The 16,457-nt window shown below is 44.7% G+C and overlaps 3 pseudogenes across 3 annotated transcripts; all 3 read left to right on the top strand.

Moving 5' to 3' along the window:
• Positions 1–1,651: 1,651 nt before the first annotated feature.
• Positions 1,652–4,627, top strand: LOC308481916 (protocadherin beta-16 pseudogene; annotated as a pseudogene). Its single transcript has one exon. The product of its transcript is annotated as a protocadherin beta-16 pseudogene (transcript).
• Positions 4,628–7,610: 2,983 nt separating this feature from the next.
• Positions 7,611–10,477, top strand: LOC308481849 (protocadherin beta-16 pseudogene; annotated as a pseudogene). Its single transcript has 2 exons — positions 7,611–9,968; positions 10,352–10,477. The product of its transcript is annotated as a protocadherin beta-16 pseudogene (transcript).
• Positions 10,478–10,557: 80 nt separating this feature from the next.
• Positions 10,558–12,953, top strand: LOC308481961 (protocadherin beta-16 pseudogene; annotated as a pseudogene). Its single transcript has one exon. The product of its transcript is annotated as a protocadherin beta-16 pseudogene (transcript).
• Positions 12,954–16,457: the final 3,504 nt, after the last annotated feature.

Genomic DNA, 16,457 nt, shown 5'->3' with positions numbered 1-16,457 from the left:
GGAGGGCATTACACCGGCAGTCTGCCACTGCCAAGAAGGCCCTCTGCCTGGTTCCCTGTAACTTCAATTCTCGCAGTGAGGGAACCAGCAGAAGACCATCAGAGGAGGACCTGATTCTCAGGAGAACTCTGCGGATCCTGGTGCTGGATCTCTATCCCAGGCTTACAACTATGAGGTGTGCTTAGCGGGTGGGTCTCTTAACAGGGAGTTCTGGTTTCTCAGACCCCTGTTTCCTGTTTTCTCTGTGGAGCCTCCTAACACTCAGGTGAATCCAAGGAGTTCCAATGATTCTGAAGGAGTCCCCAGTCATGCAGGTGAAAGTCAACATATCCTCCAGGTGAGAGTACCATTTGAATGGTTTAATTTCAAACATTTTTCCCTCTAGTTTGATAATAATTTTTATTAAATTTTCAATTTTACATTTTCAACCAAGTATTTAAAATATCCCATGACTTCCCTTCTCCTTCCATGATTCATTTTTCATATCCCTATTTTACTATAAGCATTCAAATAAGTTTTCCACTTTTACCTCCATCAAAAATTATTTTCTCTATTGAATTTATCTTAGTGCTGCCAGTGTTTTCAGCTGTATAAAGTCATTTTTCATATATTCAATAAATGTTTTCCACTCTTTTTAAAATGTATGTTCTTCTTGCTCTCTAATCTCTGTGTTAAATCTGCACGTTCTGCATATCCTGTCAACTTAAGTTGCTGATCCTCTTTAGTTGGGACCTAGCACATTTTCCATTTTGGGGCTAAAAAAGCACAGACCACAATTGTTGCATACATAAATAACCTTTTCTCACACCCAGGAATTTTAGTTTGGGTTTTTCCCAACAAAAATGACACTGGTGTGTGTGTGTGTGTGTGTGTGTGTGTGTGTTTTAAAGTAGTTTTAAACATTTTTTTCAATTTTCAATTTCCCCATATACTTTTACCTTTTTACATGTCCACCACATGTGAAAAAAGTTCCCTCCGTTTCTTTACACTTCCAACATTTATCTGATTCTGTTTTATAAATCTTAGCCAACCTACTCTGAGTTAAATACCAACTATTAATGATTTTCAAATAATTATCTTTCAATTAATAACCTTTTCTCTCTCTAGTTTGGTCCCCCTATATCTGTGAGGTGCAAGCCTGAATTCAGATGAGTGCAGGAAATCTGAATGTGAATTTGAAATTCTTCCCATATTTTGCCTGTTCAGTTTACCTGTGTCGTCGTATTCTGATATTGTTCTTTCTGCCCTTGCATAGAGGGATATAAACTTTCATATTTATAGTTTTGTGGTTTGATGTGCTATAGAATAACTTCATAACCTCTTTAAACTCTCTGTATGGGAGGAGGGTGTCATGCAAAAGCTGAGATGCAGGTTGCTTCCATATGACCTGTTTATTGATCATTCATTCTTACTACTTAAAAGAAAGACAGAAAGTTATAAAGGGGGGAGGGGGCAGAAGTGAGGAAAAAAGAACACAGCTGTATATAAACTGGTATAGTGTTGTTATCCTAATACTTATGTAGATGTTAATAGCCTGCTGCATTCTCTGTGTGCAGGCCATATGGCATCAAGCAAAATTTATCATACACTTTCCAAGGTGTTTTCCTCTCACTTCCGTTATTGCAAAATGTTTGATTGAGGTTGGAGGGAGGGAGATTGTTCCACCAGAGCACCATATGTGCTGTGCATCTTGAATTTCCCTGTATGAGATTGAATCCCATGCACAACAATGTAGAAGAACAATAGAAGGTAATGCATTGTTTTGTGATATTTGCATTCATTCATATGGAAAAGAGGCATCTTCCTAGTAATAAAACAGTCTTTTATGAACAGAGAAACTGTGAATCTGAAGCTTTCCTGTTCAGTATAATGTGCACTGCATTCAGTGTTATTTACTGAATCTTGGTGGCTTTTCTTTGCTCAGCCACACGGTGGTAGTACAGGCAAAGACATGAACTGGAATTCAGAATTTTGTGAAGGAACTCACAGGAAGCCATGAGCAAAAAGGTGGCTGGAACAAAGGACGGGTGACTTTCATATGCGATAAAGAGATAACATAAAGCACAGCAAAGCCATCAACACGGCAGCATCAAATTCATTTCCACAGCAGCAGAGATTATCATTGGATGACTGTCAGAAACTTCATCTTTTGGCCAGAGATTCTTGAGCCATGGGAGACGGCTACAGAAAGGAACAAGGTCTGTATTTTTTGCTTTTCCTTTGTCTTCCTGGAGCACTGAGTACATCACTTCACTATTCTGTGCCTGAAGAAAAGAAAAGGGGGTCTTTGGTGGCTAATGTGCTGGAGGATTTGAAACTGGGAAAAGGGGAGCTGTCAGCTCACAGAGCCCAGCTGGTTTCTAAGAACAGTAAGCAATATTTTCGCATGGATACCCATTCTGGGAATTTGTTGATAAATGATAAAATAGACCGAGAAACATTATGTGGCCAGACTGATCCTTGCTTATTACACACTGAAATTGTCTTGCAAGACCCCTTAAAGATCTTCAGTATTGAAATCAAGATAGAAGATGTGAATGATAATGTCCCCAAATTCTCTAAAAAGGCATTTGATTTGGAAATTCCTGAAAATGTCTCTCCAAATACACATTTCCCCTTGGACTCTGCCCAAGATGAGGACCTGGGGATAAATAACATCCAAAACTACACTCTCAGTCCCAATGAACATTTCCGGCTTGATGTTAAAAGTGATGAGGATGGAAACAAGTATGTGGATCTTGTTCTGGAGAAGCCACTGGACAGGGAGAAGGACTCACACTTTGGACTGACTCTCACGGCTGTGGATGGAGGGAAGCCACAGAGAACAGGCACGGTTCAAATAAATATTGATGTTCTTGACAATAATGACAACTTTCCCCAGTTTACCCAGTCTGAATACAAAGCTAGGTTAAAAGAAAACAGCCCACAGGGTACTCTGGTCTTCAAAGTGGAAGCTACAGATTTGGATTTTGGCTCAAATGCACAGATCACCTACTCATTCAACCGGATACCAGAAAAAATATTTGATCTGTTTCACCTAAACGAAATCACAGGGGAAATCACCCTTTCTGGTCAGCTTGATTATGAAAAAGAAACCAGCTGTGGCATGAGCATCAGAGCAACAGATGGAGGGGGTCTTTCAGGTCACTGCAAGGTCCTGGTAGAGACTGAGGACGTGAATGACAATGTCCCTGAAGTGTCAGTCATATCCATCACTAGTCCTTTGGCAGAGGATTCTCCCCTGGAGAAACTTGTTGCTCTCTTCACTGTCACAGACCGAGACTCCGGAGACAATGGCAGAACCATGTGTTCTGTGGAGGTAAATCTTCCTTTTATGTTAAAATCCACTTTGAATAACTATTACCAGCTTGTGGTCCAAAGTCCCTTGGACAGAGAGAAGGTCTCAGAGTATAATGTCACCATCACAGCCGTTGACCAGGGCAACCCCAGGCTCACTTCAACAAGAATTATTAACGTTCAGATCTCAGATGTCAATGACAACCCTCCAGTATTTGAAGAGTCTTCATGTGAAATGCAAATACGGGAAAACAATATTCCAGGACTGCTCATTGGCTCAGTCCGTGCTGCTGATCTGGACACCGAGAAGAACGCCAAGGTCACCTACTCCCTTTTGCCTGGGAAGGTCACTGATGGCCTTGTGGCCTCTTACATCTCAGTCAACTCTGAAAGCGGAAATCTGTATGCCCTTCGATCTCTGGATTACGAGCAGATCAAAGATTTCAAAGTGACGGTGAGGGCTACAGATGGAGGGTCTCCTCCCCTCAGCTCAGAAGTTACTGTCCGAGTCGTAATCCTAGACGAAAACGACAACGCTCCCTTCTTCCTCTACCCTCTTCAGAACAGCACATCCCCCTGCAATGAGCTGGTGCCCAAGTCGGTGGAGGCCGGCTACTTGGTCACCAAGGTGGTGGCTGTGGATGGAGATTCTGGCCAGAACTCGTGGCTTTCCTATGAGCTGCTGAAGGCCACAGACCCTGGTCTTTTCAGCATAGGAGCCCAGAATGGGGAAGTGAGAACCAGGAGAGCCCTGAGCGAGCGAGACACCAGCAAGCAGAGACTCCTGATCGTGGTCAGGGACAACGGGCTCCCTCCCCAGAGCAGCACTGCCATGCTCCATGTCCTTCCCGTGGGTGGCTTTTCGGATCCTTATATGAAGGCTGTGGAGGTCAGTAAAGAGGAGCACGAAGAAGATGGGACCTTGACCTTGTATTTGGTGATCTGCCTGGCTGCAGTCTCCTTTGTTTTCCTTGTTTGCATTGTTTCCTTTGCTGCCATCAAGATCTGCAGGAGGGATCCCAGGGAAAGTTTTATCGCTGCCCCTCCTCACTTCCCACCTGCCAGACCCGACATCCCAGAGAACTGTGGCGATTCTCAGAGCGGGTCGCTTTCCAGGAGTTACCACTACGACGTTTGCTTAACCGGTGGGTCCTTGAGCAGCGAGTTCAGATTCCTCAGGCCCCTCATTCCTGTTTTTTCTGTGGGAGACCCAAACCTCAGTGTGAACCAGGCCCCTCCGTCTGCTTCCCAAGACATTCCTAATCTGGTGGAAGAAAAAGAATCAGAGAAAAAGGTGAGGGATTATGCCAGTGAGTTAAGTTGTGATTAATAATGCCTTTTGCTTGGTTATGAATAACATCAGATGTTTTTCTTCCGTTGTTCTTTGTTGATAAGATACAGTGACTACAGAGACAGGGCTTCAGTTTTTTATTTTATTTCAAATCCATGTCAGAATTGTTTCCTTCTTACTCTACATCCTATTCTTCTTATGTTCCTTTGTTCCCTTATTGTTGAGTCTTCTCTGTATTAAACTTAGCTCAAAATGCTATGTACTAATCACAGTTGCTGCATATACAGCTGTGTGTACTAGAATATACCCCTAATGTGTCTAAGACAGCTTACATGCACACAGGGGCCCTTTATGAGACAGACTCCCCGGTTATATAAATTGTTTATAGGGACTCTTGGTAGTTGCACCCATCTGCGGAGTGGCCTCCCAAGGGAGACTTGCCCAGAACCATCTTCATGGCCTTTTTGGTGCTGGATTGAGAGCTTTTTTATTGACCCAGACTTTTAAAACAGTTTTCATTTCAAACAAACTCAATCTGGACTCTCATTGTGTTCTGTTTTGCCATTTGAACTGCTAATATGTTAAGGGTTGGGGTTAGGATGCCCCGTCCATCCGTCTGGATTTCCCAAGCCACTCTGGGCTGCTTACAGAATATTTTAAAACATAATAAAACATCAAACATTAAAAACCTCCCAAAACAGGGCTGCTTTCAGATGTCTTCTAAAAGTTGTGTAGTTCTTTATCTCCTTGACATCTGACACAGGCAGGGTGCCACTGCCAAGAAGGCCCTCTGCCTGGTTCCCTGTAACTTCAGTTCTCGCAGTGAGGAAACCAGCAGAAGACCCTCAGGAGGACCTCTGTGTCTGGGCTGAGCAATGGGGGAGGAGACGCTTCTTCAAGTATACTGGGCCATGGTTATTTAAGGCCTTAAAGGTCAGCACCAACACTTTGATTTGTGCTCAGAAACACACTGGGAGCCAGTGAAGATCCTTTAGGACCAGAGTTATATGATTCCGGCGGCCACCCCCAGTCACCAGTCTAGCTGCCGCATCCTGGATTAGTTGTAGTTTCCAAGATATGATGTATAAATGATAATGGGGTGGAGACTACACATTGGGAAGGTTGCAGCAGCCTGAAAAAAATGTAAACATAATAATTATGAGAGCAGGATTGAAGTTTCAATGCTTGTATTCGACTACTTCATACTCAGAGTAGACCCATGGGATTCATTGATTTAAATGAGCGTACTCCAAGTATGACTTAGATGCATATAAATCCTACAACTCACATATGGTTCCCATTTTAAGGTTTTTCTGATCAGCAGCCAGCAGGCGTGCCAACTCTATAGGGCCGAGGTGTCTTCTGCCCCCTCAAAATCTGTTGAGAGGGGGCTAGACCCCCCTCAATGTTTACGCGGCAGAGGAAGTTGAGTGTGGATGCGAGCATGGCGTAAATTCCTCCTGAGTATGGGAGAGGTGGAGCTGCCAGCTATTGAAGCCACATTACATTGGGCTCCATGCTTCGACTCCTCCTCATGATGTAATGTTGTGCACAAGCTGCGCATATGATGTCACACATGAACAATGTGAACCCGCTGCATGATATTACATGCGCTACATGTGTCATGTGCATGATGTCACACACACACATCTTGCAGTGGTCCCCCTCAGTTTTGGGTGCAAGAAGGCAGGTTGCACAAGAGCAATGGCCAAGGACACAGGAACAAGAAGGGAGAAAAACTGAAAGAGGAGCAGGGGCAGTTTTAATCAGCAGACCGGTTTGAGTAAAGCATGGATGGAGGGAAGCTGAAAAATCGTGGTTTTATGCAACAGCAGACATTTGAATAAAGCAGGAATGGGGGAAAACAGAGAGGGAAAGTGGTGATTTTAAACAATGGCAGAGGTTTGAGTAGCCTGAGCAGGCGAGACCCTGAAGGTGGGTGAAGTGGTGGTTTAAACCAGGGTTTGACTACAGTGAGAAGGGAGTTGGGAAGGCTCTGTTGTGTTAGCTTTTTGCTGTTAGATTCTGTCTTGTCCCCTGTGTTGGTGGTTTCATTATTGGAGAGAAGGTGAAAAAGATGCACAATAGCTGGCAGAAGATGTAGCAAGTTAGCAAGGGAGTGGTTTGTGTGAAGGGGGTGTTGCACAATAGTAGGGGGGAGGCATGGATATGGGACGAAGGTAAAAAGTGGATTACAAAGTTGGCTACAAATTGGGACTGCCGAAGAGGAGTGACCCCAAAAATTGTGTTGGAAGGTGAAAGGCAAGCTTAATAGTTGCATTGAGAAGGGGAAGCTCTTGGGGGTTAATGTTGGGGAAATGTAAGGGCATTGGCAAGCAGAATGAGCAAGGAGCACAGGCCCTGGTATATAACACAGGTGAAGGGGATATGCATTCTGAAATATTGTAATCTTTGCAAGTTGGTTGTGCACAGGATTTTTTCAGGTGGGCAGGGGTAAGGAAAACACTTAAAGGAGGAAATAGGTAACTTCTCACAAAAATGGGAAGACATGGGGTCTGTACATTTTGCTTCCTATCTCAGGTTCTATAAGTTCTAAAAAGAAAGCAAGCTGGGAATATGGGGTTTATGTTCCATTGGGGTGGCTGTTCTCTTGCATCTCCACACGGATGCTCATGTTTACCAGCTCTTATTCTGGAAAATCTTTTGGTTTTTGTAACGCCATAACATAGTTCAAACACAAGGTGGTGGTATTGCACAAGATAAAAGAAGGAAATTGGGGAGCAGCAGTTGCTCTCCTCAAGAGCTGTAGCCATTAGACAAAGGAATCAGCACAGGAAAAACAGCAGACCCCTATTGCAAGCCAGTCTTCAGAAATTTCAGTAGGAATAAGCAGGACACAGTGTCACTTTCAGAAGATAAATACAGTTAAGAAGAGACACGCCTTGGAATAGAGAAGAGGACAATGCCTTGCATTTCAGGAGGAGAGGCTGGGAGAATGGAAATGCCCCTCAAGATCAGGCAAGTTTGGTCTTTTTCCCTGTGTCTCTGTGCATGCATAGCAATGTGTGAGTCTTTCCGCTATTCAGTGCCAGAGGAAAAGAAAAATGGGTTTCTGGTGGCAAATGTGCTAAAAGATTTGAGAGTGGATGCAAAGGAGCTGTCTGCTCGGAGAGCCCGGCTGGTTTCTAAGAGCTCCAAGCAGTATTTCCAGCTGGATCCTCATTCTGGGGATGTGACAGTAAAGGATAAAATAGATCGGGAGTCCCTGTGTGGTCAGAATGATCCTTGTCTTCTACTGTCTGAAATTGTGCTGGAAAAGCCATTGCAGCTACACAGAATTGAAGTTCAGATAGAGGATGTGAATGATAATTCCCCCAAATTCTCTAAAAATCAATTCCTTCTTGAAATACCTGAGCAGACTCCTGTGGATATCAGATTTCCTTTGGAGAAAGCTCAAGACTCAGACAAAGGAAAAAATGCTGTTCAGAACTACACCCTTAGTCCTAATGAACATTTTAGGCTGAGTTTGAAAAGTCACAGTGATGGTAGCAAATACGCAGAATTGGTGTTAGAGAAACCACTAGACCGTGAGGTGAATCCACACATTTATCTTACTCTGTCAGCTATCGATGGGGGGATCCCAAAAAGAACTGGAACAGCACAGCTTCTCATCGATATTCTGGATGCTAATGATAATGTACCTCAGTTTCCACAATCTGAGTACAATGTGAAACTAATGGAAAACAGCCCATTGGATACGTTGGTCGCAAAAGTGGAAGCCACTGACAGGGATTCTGGTACCAATGCTCACATCACTTATTCCTTCAGTGAAGTTCCAGAAGATGTGTTGAGATCATTCAAGTTAAACAAACACACTGGGGAACTCACTGTTGTAGGGATGACTGACTATGAAGAAATCACCAGCTATGAGATGCACATCAAAGCCTCAGATGGAGGAGGGCTTTCAGCTTACTGTAAAGTAATTGTAGACATTGAAGATGAGAATGACAATGCCCCAGAGATATCAATCACTTCCATCACCAGTCCCTTACCTGAGTATTCTCCCCCAGACACAGTGGTGGCCCTCTTCAGTGTCACAGATGTGGACTCTGGGGACAGTGGCAGAACTGCCTGCACCACTGAAGTCAACCTGCCATTTGTGCTCAGACCCACAGAAAACAACTATTACCAGCTGGTGACCCAACAACCACTGGACAGGGAAAAAGTCAGTGAATATAACATCACTATCACAGCCACGGACAGGGGCTCCCCCAGACTCACTTCCACAAGAATACTTCATGTTCAAATTTCAGATGTCAATGACAACCCTCCAGTGTTTGAAAAGCCATTCTATCAAATGCAGTTAAGAGAAAACAATATTCCTGGTCTTCTGATCAATTCGGTCCATGCTGTTGATCTGGACACAGCGCAGAATGCCAAAGTGACCTACTCGCTTTTGCCTGGGAAGGTCAATGATGGCCCCACATCCTCTTACATCTCCATCAACTCTGAAACGGGGAACCTGTATGCCATCCGGTCTCTGGATTATGAGGAAGTACAAGATTTCCATGTGACGGTGAGGGCTGTGGATTCAGGTTCCCCTCCACTGAGCTCAGAAGTTCCCATCCGCGTTCAGGTCGTGGATGAAAATGACAATGCCCCCTTCATCCTCTACCCTCTCCAGAATGGCACTTCCCCCTCGAATGACCTGGTTCCCCGAGGGGCAGAGACTGGCTACCTGGTCACCAAGGTGGTGGCTGTGGACAGGGATTCTGCGCAGAACTCTTGGCTTTCCTACCAACTGCTGAAGGCCACAGAGCCGGGTCTGTTCACGGTGGGGGCCCAGAATGGAGAAGTGACCACCCTGAGGCCGGTCAGCAACCGAGACAGCTTCAAGCAGAATCTGATTGTGATGGTCCGAGACAACGGCCATCCTCCCCAGTCCACCTCTGCCACGCTCAGAATCCTTCTAGTGGACGGCTTCTCTGACCCTTATCTGAAAAGTGTGGCTCTCCCAAAGGGGGAAACAGTGGAGGAGGAAGACCCCAGCCTGACGATGTATTTGATCATCTGCTTGGCTGCCATCTCAAGCATCTTTCTCATTTCTGTAGTGGCGTTTGTTGTAATCAAGTTGCAGAAACGTGAAAAGTTCATAGGAACCTACAACTCTGGATCCAATTTCCCGGTGGGACCTGATTCCCAGGAGAACTCTGCGGATTCTGGTGCTGGATCTCTATCCCAGGCTTACAACTATGAGGTGTGCTTAGCGGGTGGGTCTCTGAACAGCGAGTTCCGGTTTCTCAGGCCCCTGTTTCCTGTTTTCTCTGTGGAGCCTCCTAACACTCAGGTGAATCCAAGGAGTTCCAGTGATTCTGAAGGAGTCCCCAGTCATGCAGGTGAAAGTCAACATGGGGTTCAGGTGAGAATATACTTTTCTTTATTTTTAACATTGCAAGGTATGTTTATGATTAGTTCCCTCTCTGTACTATAATCTAGTTATTACAGAGGCATTTAAGCATGAGCACAATGAATTGTAAATGGGGGAATGTTGTTCTCTCTCTCTTTTTTTTCATTCATCCATTGATTTTGGAAATTCTTAATAATCCTATGTATATATTAGCTGCTGACAATTAAACCACATAACAGATTATTAGGAATAAAATGGAGATTTCCACACAAGTGTATCTCTTGTATAAGTGCAATATTGGTTTTATTTTTATTTAACCACAAGGTGGCAGAATTGGCCAACATTTTCATGGACACTGAGAATATTGTATTGTTGCATTTGTTGAAACCTTGAAGAGGCAGTATAGCAATGATACGGGAGGTAGATGCTGGTGTGAAGATATGAGGCTCAGGAGAATGAAAAACAATAAAAATTGCAGCACAAAGATTATTCATCAAGCTGCAAAGATGATCAGAGGATGAAAGAAGCTTTGGTCAGTGCTTTAACACTCTGGAAGAGGTGGAAACCATGAATGATAGCTTCAGAAAGATGAAAGGTCTGTATCTTTTGCTTTTTCTCTTTGTGTTGAAAACAGTCTGCATTTCATTTCGCTATTCTGTACCTGAAGAAAAGAAAAAGGGGTTTTTGGTGGCTAATGTGCTGGAGGATTTGAAACTGGGAAAAGGGGAGCTCTCTGCTCGCAGAGCCCAGCTAGTGTCCAAAAGCACAAAGCAATATTTCCACCTTGATACTCACTCTGGGAATTTGCTGATAAATGATAAAATAGACAGAGAAGCTTTATGTGGCCAGACTGATCCTTGCATGCTGCTGTCTGAAATTGTGCTTCAAAACCCCTTAAATATCTACAGTATAGAAATGAAGATAGAAGATGTGAATGACAATACTCCCAAATTCTCTAAAGATAAATTTGATCTGGAAATTCCAGAGATGGTTCCTACAAACACACAGTTCCTCTTGGAATCTGCCCAAGATGAGGACTTAGGAGAAAACAGTATCCAAAACTACACACTCAGTCCCAATGAGCATTTCCGACTATATGTGGAAAGCAACAAGGATGGAAGGAAATATGTGCATCTTGTTCTGCAGAAGCCACTGGACAGGGAGAAGGACTCACACTTTGGATTGACCCTCATGGCTGTAGATGGAGGAGTGCCACAGAGAACAGGAACAGTTAAAATAAATATTGATGTTCTTGACAATAATGACAACTTTCCTCTGTTTACCCAGCCTGAATACAAAGCTAGGTTAAAAGAAAACAGCCCACAGGGCACTCTGGTCTTCAAAGTGGAAGCTACAGATTTGGATTTTGGTTCAAATGCACAGATCACCTACTCATTCCACCAGGCACCGGAAAAAATATACAGTTTCTTTTATTTAAATGAAATCACGGGGGAAATCACTCTTTCTGGTCAGCTTGATTATGAAAAAGAAACCAGGTATGACATGAACATCAGGGCAACAGATGGAGGGGGTCTTTCAGGTCACTGCAAGGTCCTGGTAGAGATTGAGGATGTGAATGACAATGTCCCTGAAGTGTCCATCATATCCATCACCAGTCCTCTGGCAGAGGATTCTCCCCTGGAGACACTTGTGGCTCTCTTCACAGTCACAGACCAAGACTCCGGAGACAATGGCAGAACCATGTGCTCTGTGGAGGCAAACCTTCCTTTTATGTTAAAATCCACTATGAATAATTATTACCAGCTTGTGGTCCAAAGTCCCTTGGACAGAGAGAAGGTCTCAGAGTATAATGTCACCATCACAGCCACTGACCGAGGCTCCCCCAGGCTCACTTCAACAAGAGTGATTAACATTCAGATCTCAGATGTCAACGACAACCCTCCAGTATTTGAAAAGACTTCATGTGAAATGCAGATACGGGAAAACAATATTGCAGGACTGCTCATTGGCTCAGTCCGTGCTGCTGATCTAGACACTGAGAAGAATGCCAAGGTCACCTACTCCCTTTTGCCTGGGAAGGTCACTGATGGCGTTGTGGCCTCTTACATCTCAGTCAACTCTGAAAGCGGAAATCTGTATGCCCTCCGATCTCTGGATTATGAGCAGATCAAAGATTTCAAAGTGACGGTGAGGGCTACAGATGGAGGGTCTCCTCCCCTCAGCTCAGAAGTTACTGTCCGAGTCGTAATCACAGACGAAAACGACAACGCTCCCTTCTTCCTCTACCCTCTTCAGAACAGCACATCCCCCTGCAATGAGCTGGTCCCCAAGTTGGTGGAGGCCGGCTACCTGGTCACCAAGGTGGTGGCTGTGGATGGAGATTCTGGCCAGAACTCGTGGCTTTCCTATGAGCTGCTGAAGGCCACAGACCCTGGTCTTTTCAGCATAGGAGCCCAGAATGGGGAAGTGAGAACTAGGAGAGCCCTGAGCGAGCGAGACACCAGCAAGCAGAGACTCCTGATAGTGGTCAGGGACAACGGGCTCCCTCCCCAGAGCAGCACTGCCATGCTCCATGTCCTTCCCGTGGGTGGCTTTTCGGATCCTTATATGAAGGCTGTGGAGGTCAGTAAAGAGGAACACGAAGAAGATGGGACCTTGACCTTGTACTTGGTGATCTGCCTGGCTGCAGTCTCCTTTGTGTTCCTTGTTTGCATTGTTTCCTTTGCTGCCATCAAGATCTGCAGGAGGGATCCCAGGGAAAGTTTTATCGCTGCCCCTCCTCACTTCCCACCTGCCAGACCCGACATCCCAGAGAACTGTGGCGATTCTCAGAGCGGGTCTCTTTCCAGGAGTTACCATTATGATGTTTGCTTAACCGGTGGGTCCTTGAGCAGCGAGTTCAGGTTCCTCAGGCCCCTCATTCCTGTTTTTTCTGTGGGGGACCCAAACCTCAATGTGAACCAGACCCCTCCGTCTGCTTCCCAAGATATTCCTGATGCTTTGGAGAGCAGGAAGCCAGTGGAACAGGTGAGATAATTTTAAAGAACCTTTTGCTGAGTATAGAGAGGGGGAGGGATGGAAAGATTCAAATAGGATTTCTGCAATGATATTCTGTGAAACACCTCAACAACCTGACTGTCCTATTTGGTAAAGTGAGACGACTATATGCGAGAACTGGTTAGGGCTGAGTGGGGTTTTGATTGCAGTTACCCTCACACATCCATTGTGGATCAGTGACGGTTCTCTGCCTGTAGTTATTCCACTGATGCAGGTCTTAACTGTCCCATTGCACCTGTTTCTGGATCCTGCTCTTTCCTTTCAGGCATCCTTGTGCCCTTATTAGGGGGGTTGCACACAGAGACCTTGTTTGAAATCCCGGTTGAACCATTAACTCACTGGGTGGCCTAGGAAATCTAGTCTTAGTCCATCAAGGCATTGAAAACTTGGAGAGTGACTTCTAATCAGACATTACTGGTGTAGATAAACCAATGGTAGGATTTTGTATTATGACCTTTCGGGAGGGAAAAAGGAGTAAAAATGTAACAACCTGCAAGGGTGATGGTGGAGGATAGGAACCATAAGCACAAAAGTATAAATGTATGGAAGCCGGTCAAATATTGAGTAAGTCCCAAATCCCCGCTGGCAACACCTTCAGATCCTGCAACATTTTAAAGTAACCCAATGTAGAGATAATGGGGTGTCTTGACTCCACCACAAGCTATTGCTTCCCTGCCCACCGGATATCCCGTCCCTGAATGCTTTCCATTATTCAGGTGTTTTACATGAGGCCACCTTCCTTTATCCTTCTCACATCACCTCTCTGGCTCCCCTCTCCCACTGCCTCTGTCTACTCTTGTTCCAGGTTCCTCTTCTCTTCTCCCAACGGCACATATCTTCCTTTTCAGTTTATACTCACCCAGATTCCTTAAAAGTGCAGGCTGAAATGGAGGCCACATCCGCACCATATATTTATAGCACATCTAAAGCTTTATGAGAGATAAACCGCAGTTCCTATTATTATTTGGAGGAAGCTTAGTGCTTTAAATGTATGGTTAGGATGTGTTCAGAGTTTTAGTTGAGGTTTTGAGTTAAGATTGCAAGTACTGATTCAAATAATTAAACAGGGTGATTTGTTTGTGTGTATTTAAATTGCTTGTCTCTATTACTAATCATATGTTTTATCCCCCAAATCTGATATGGTATATGCAGAAGAGGTGTAACAGAAAGCAAGACAACAGTGTGTTGTATCTAACATGTTCAGTGATCTTCATCACATCTGAGAACAAGAGCTTAATGTGTAAATGTGGAATATTTTAAACATATGGAACAGGTTGTTGGCTGAATAGCTTTCATGTTTAAACAAACCCTGAAAATATATGAATTCTAATAGAGCAAATGCAGGAATCATACAGGCAAAATATACCACCTGATATTGATCTTTCTTTGACAACTTTTCTGGAACTTTGTTGAAGCATATTTAATTAATTAATCTGTCTCACAGTTGGTCTTTCTTGCTCTAGCTAACAGTATATTTCTTCACTCAAAATCCAACCCCTCACACCATTCAGCGCATAGCATGTTATTTGTAAACAGCTGCAGGTCACAGTTGCAACCTGTAAGTTCACTCACGTTCCCAAAAGCCATGTAAAGACGATGTAGAGTCTCAAATTTTGTGCTTCTTACACCTTAGCCTGTGTGTACCAATACTTAGCATTTGTCTTTCAGCTCCAATACTCTCCTTCAGCAGGTGTGGGGCAGTACTAAAGCTGACAGCAATATGGGGGCTGTGGGCACTCAGGGGCTGCCACTCACTTGACTTCCTGACGCTTACTTTGTATTCCTTTATTTCAGTTTGGGAGAATGGTGATCAAGGCTGACGGATGATGCAGGATGTGGAGAGGGAGTTGAGACTGAGGCAGGCAGGAAGTGGGGCAGCCAGGGGCTTAGGGCCTTTTCGGGGGAAGAAGTCTACTGTCATAGGGTTAGGTATAGGCGCTGGGAACTGCAGATATTAGGGGCAGCATTACAAAATGTTAGATGCTTTATTCAGCTCCGAAGTCTGCAAGGCAACTGAAAGTGCAGATACATATTTATGGGAAGTGAGTATTGCAGAGTTATACAGTACATCAGCCCAAGAATAAGGAATGAGAACTCAAGATTTTGGGGTTGAAGGGCTGGAGCTGTATTATTTTGTAAGACTGCAGTGAGATACATTCTTTTTCATGGTAGTTGCCCAGGGCAGGTATTTTTTTTTAACACCACTTGGGTGAGATGGTGGAGACACTAGTCAGGAAGACCCCATCCTGCTCCTCCCTGCCCACAGAGCCAAAGACTTGCCAAGGCACACCAGATCAGAGTCACACCTTCTCTGAGCTCAACTAGTTTTGTGTAACTGAGCAGAGGATTCTGACTTTTCAAGCCCAGGACCCCTGAAAGGCTTGTCAGAAGAAGCCCCCTTACCCATCTAAATAACCCAAATGGTGACTCAGGGTGTTCACCAAGTTACATCTCTTTACTTCCTCTCCCATCATTATTAGCAAGCCACTCCCTTTTTAGTTAGATAAAGGTAAAGGGACCCCTGACCATTAGGTCCAGTCGTGGACGACTCTGGGGTTGCGGTGCTCATCTCGCTTTATTGGCCGAGGGAGCCGGTGTACAGCTTCCAGGTCATGTGGCCAGCATGACTAAGCCGCTTCTGGTGAACCAGAGCAGCGCATGGAAACACCGTTTACTTTCCCGCCAGAGCGGTACCTATTTATCTACTTGCACTTTGACGTGCTTTCGAACTGCTAGGTTGGCAGAAGCAGGGACCGAGCAACGGGAGCTCACCTCGTCGCGGGGATTCGAACTGCCGACCTTCTGATCAGCAAGCCCTAGGCTCTGTGGTTTAACCCACAGCGCCACCCGTGTCCTTTTTAGTTAGATAGCCAAATGTAATTAACACCAGTCCCATTCATCAAGGCAGGCCGCCTTCCACCACTGCAATGCAGACTAGGTGTGGTGGGAAATAAAAAGCCTTTTCTCCAGAGCCAATTGGTGTGTGTGTGTGTGTGTGTGTGTGTGTGTGTGTGTGTGTGTCCTACCTGGTCCCAGTGGTGGTGGGCTTACTAGCGGGGACCAAGTGAGAGTTCCAGCTGCTCTATTTCTCCTTGTCATTGCATCATCAGCAACAGGCACTTCTAGAACTCAATCAGAGATTCATAGCAAAGCAGCATGGCTTGGGCGAGAAGGTTAAAGGCCATCTTAAATGAAGTAATGAGAGAGCCTTGCCAGGGTCACTTCCACAAGGGGATGCTGGAGACATTTTACTAATGGAATTTCAGTTCCTGAATCTCTGTGAATGGAACTGTGAACTTTCTGATGATAGGTCTAGATGAGGGCTGGACATCTTCGTGGTTTTCCCTGGGCATCCTAAACATTATCAGATGAAGAGGGACCTTAAAGATCAGTGTTCATCTTTCATTTCTTTTTCCTTGGCCTCCCTGCATACCTTTTTGCTATGAGGATATAGTCATGCCAATGTTGTTCCCTTCATATTCT

This window comes from Podarcis pityusensis (assembly GCF_964106645.2).
Source record: "Podarcis pityusensis genome assembly, chromosome: 7".
NCBI classification, from domain to species: Eukaryota; Metazoa; Chordata; class Lepidosauria; order Squamata; family Lacertidae; genus Podarcis; species Podarcis pityusensis.
Note: the sequence above shows the minus strand (reverse complement) of the source record. Positions and strands in the feature narration are given on the sequence as shown.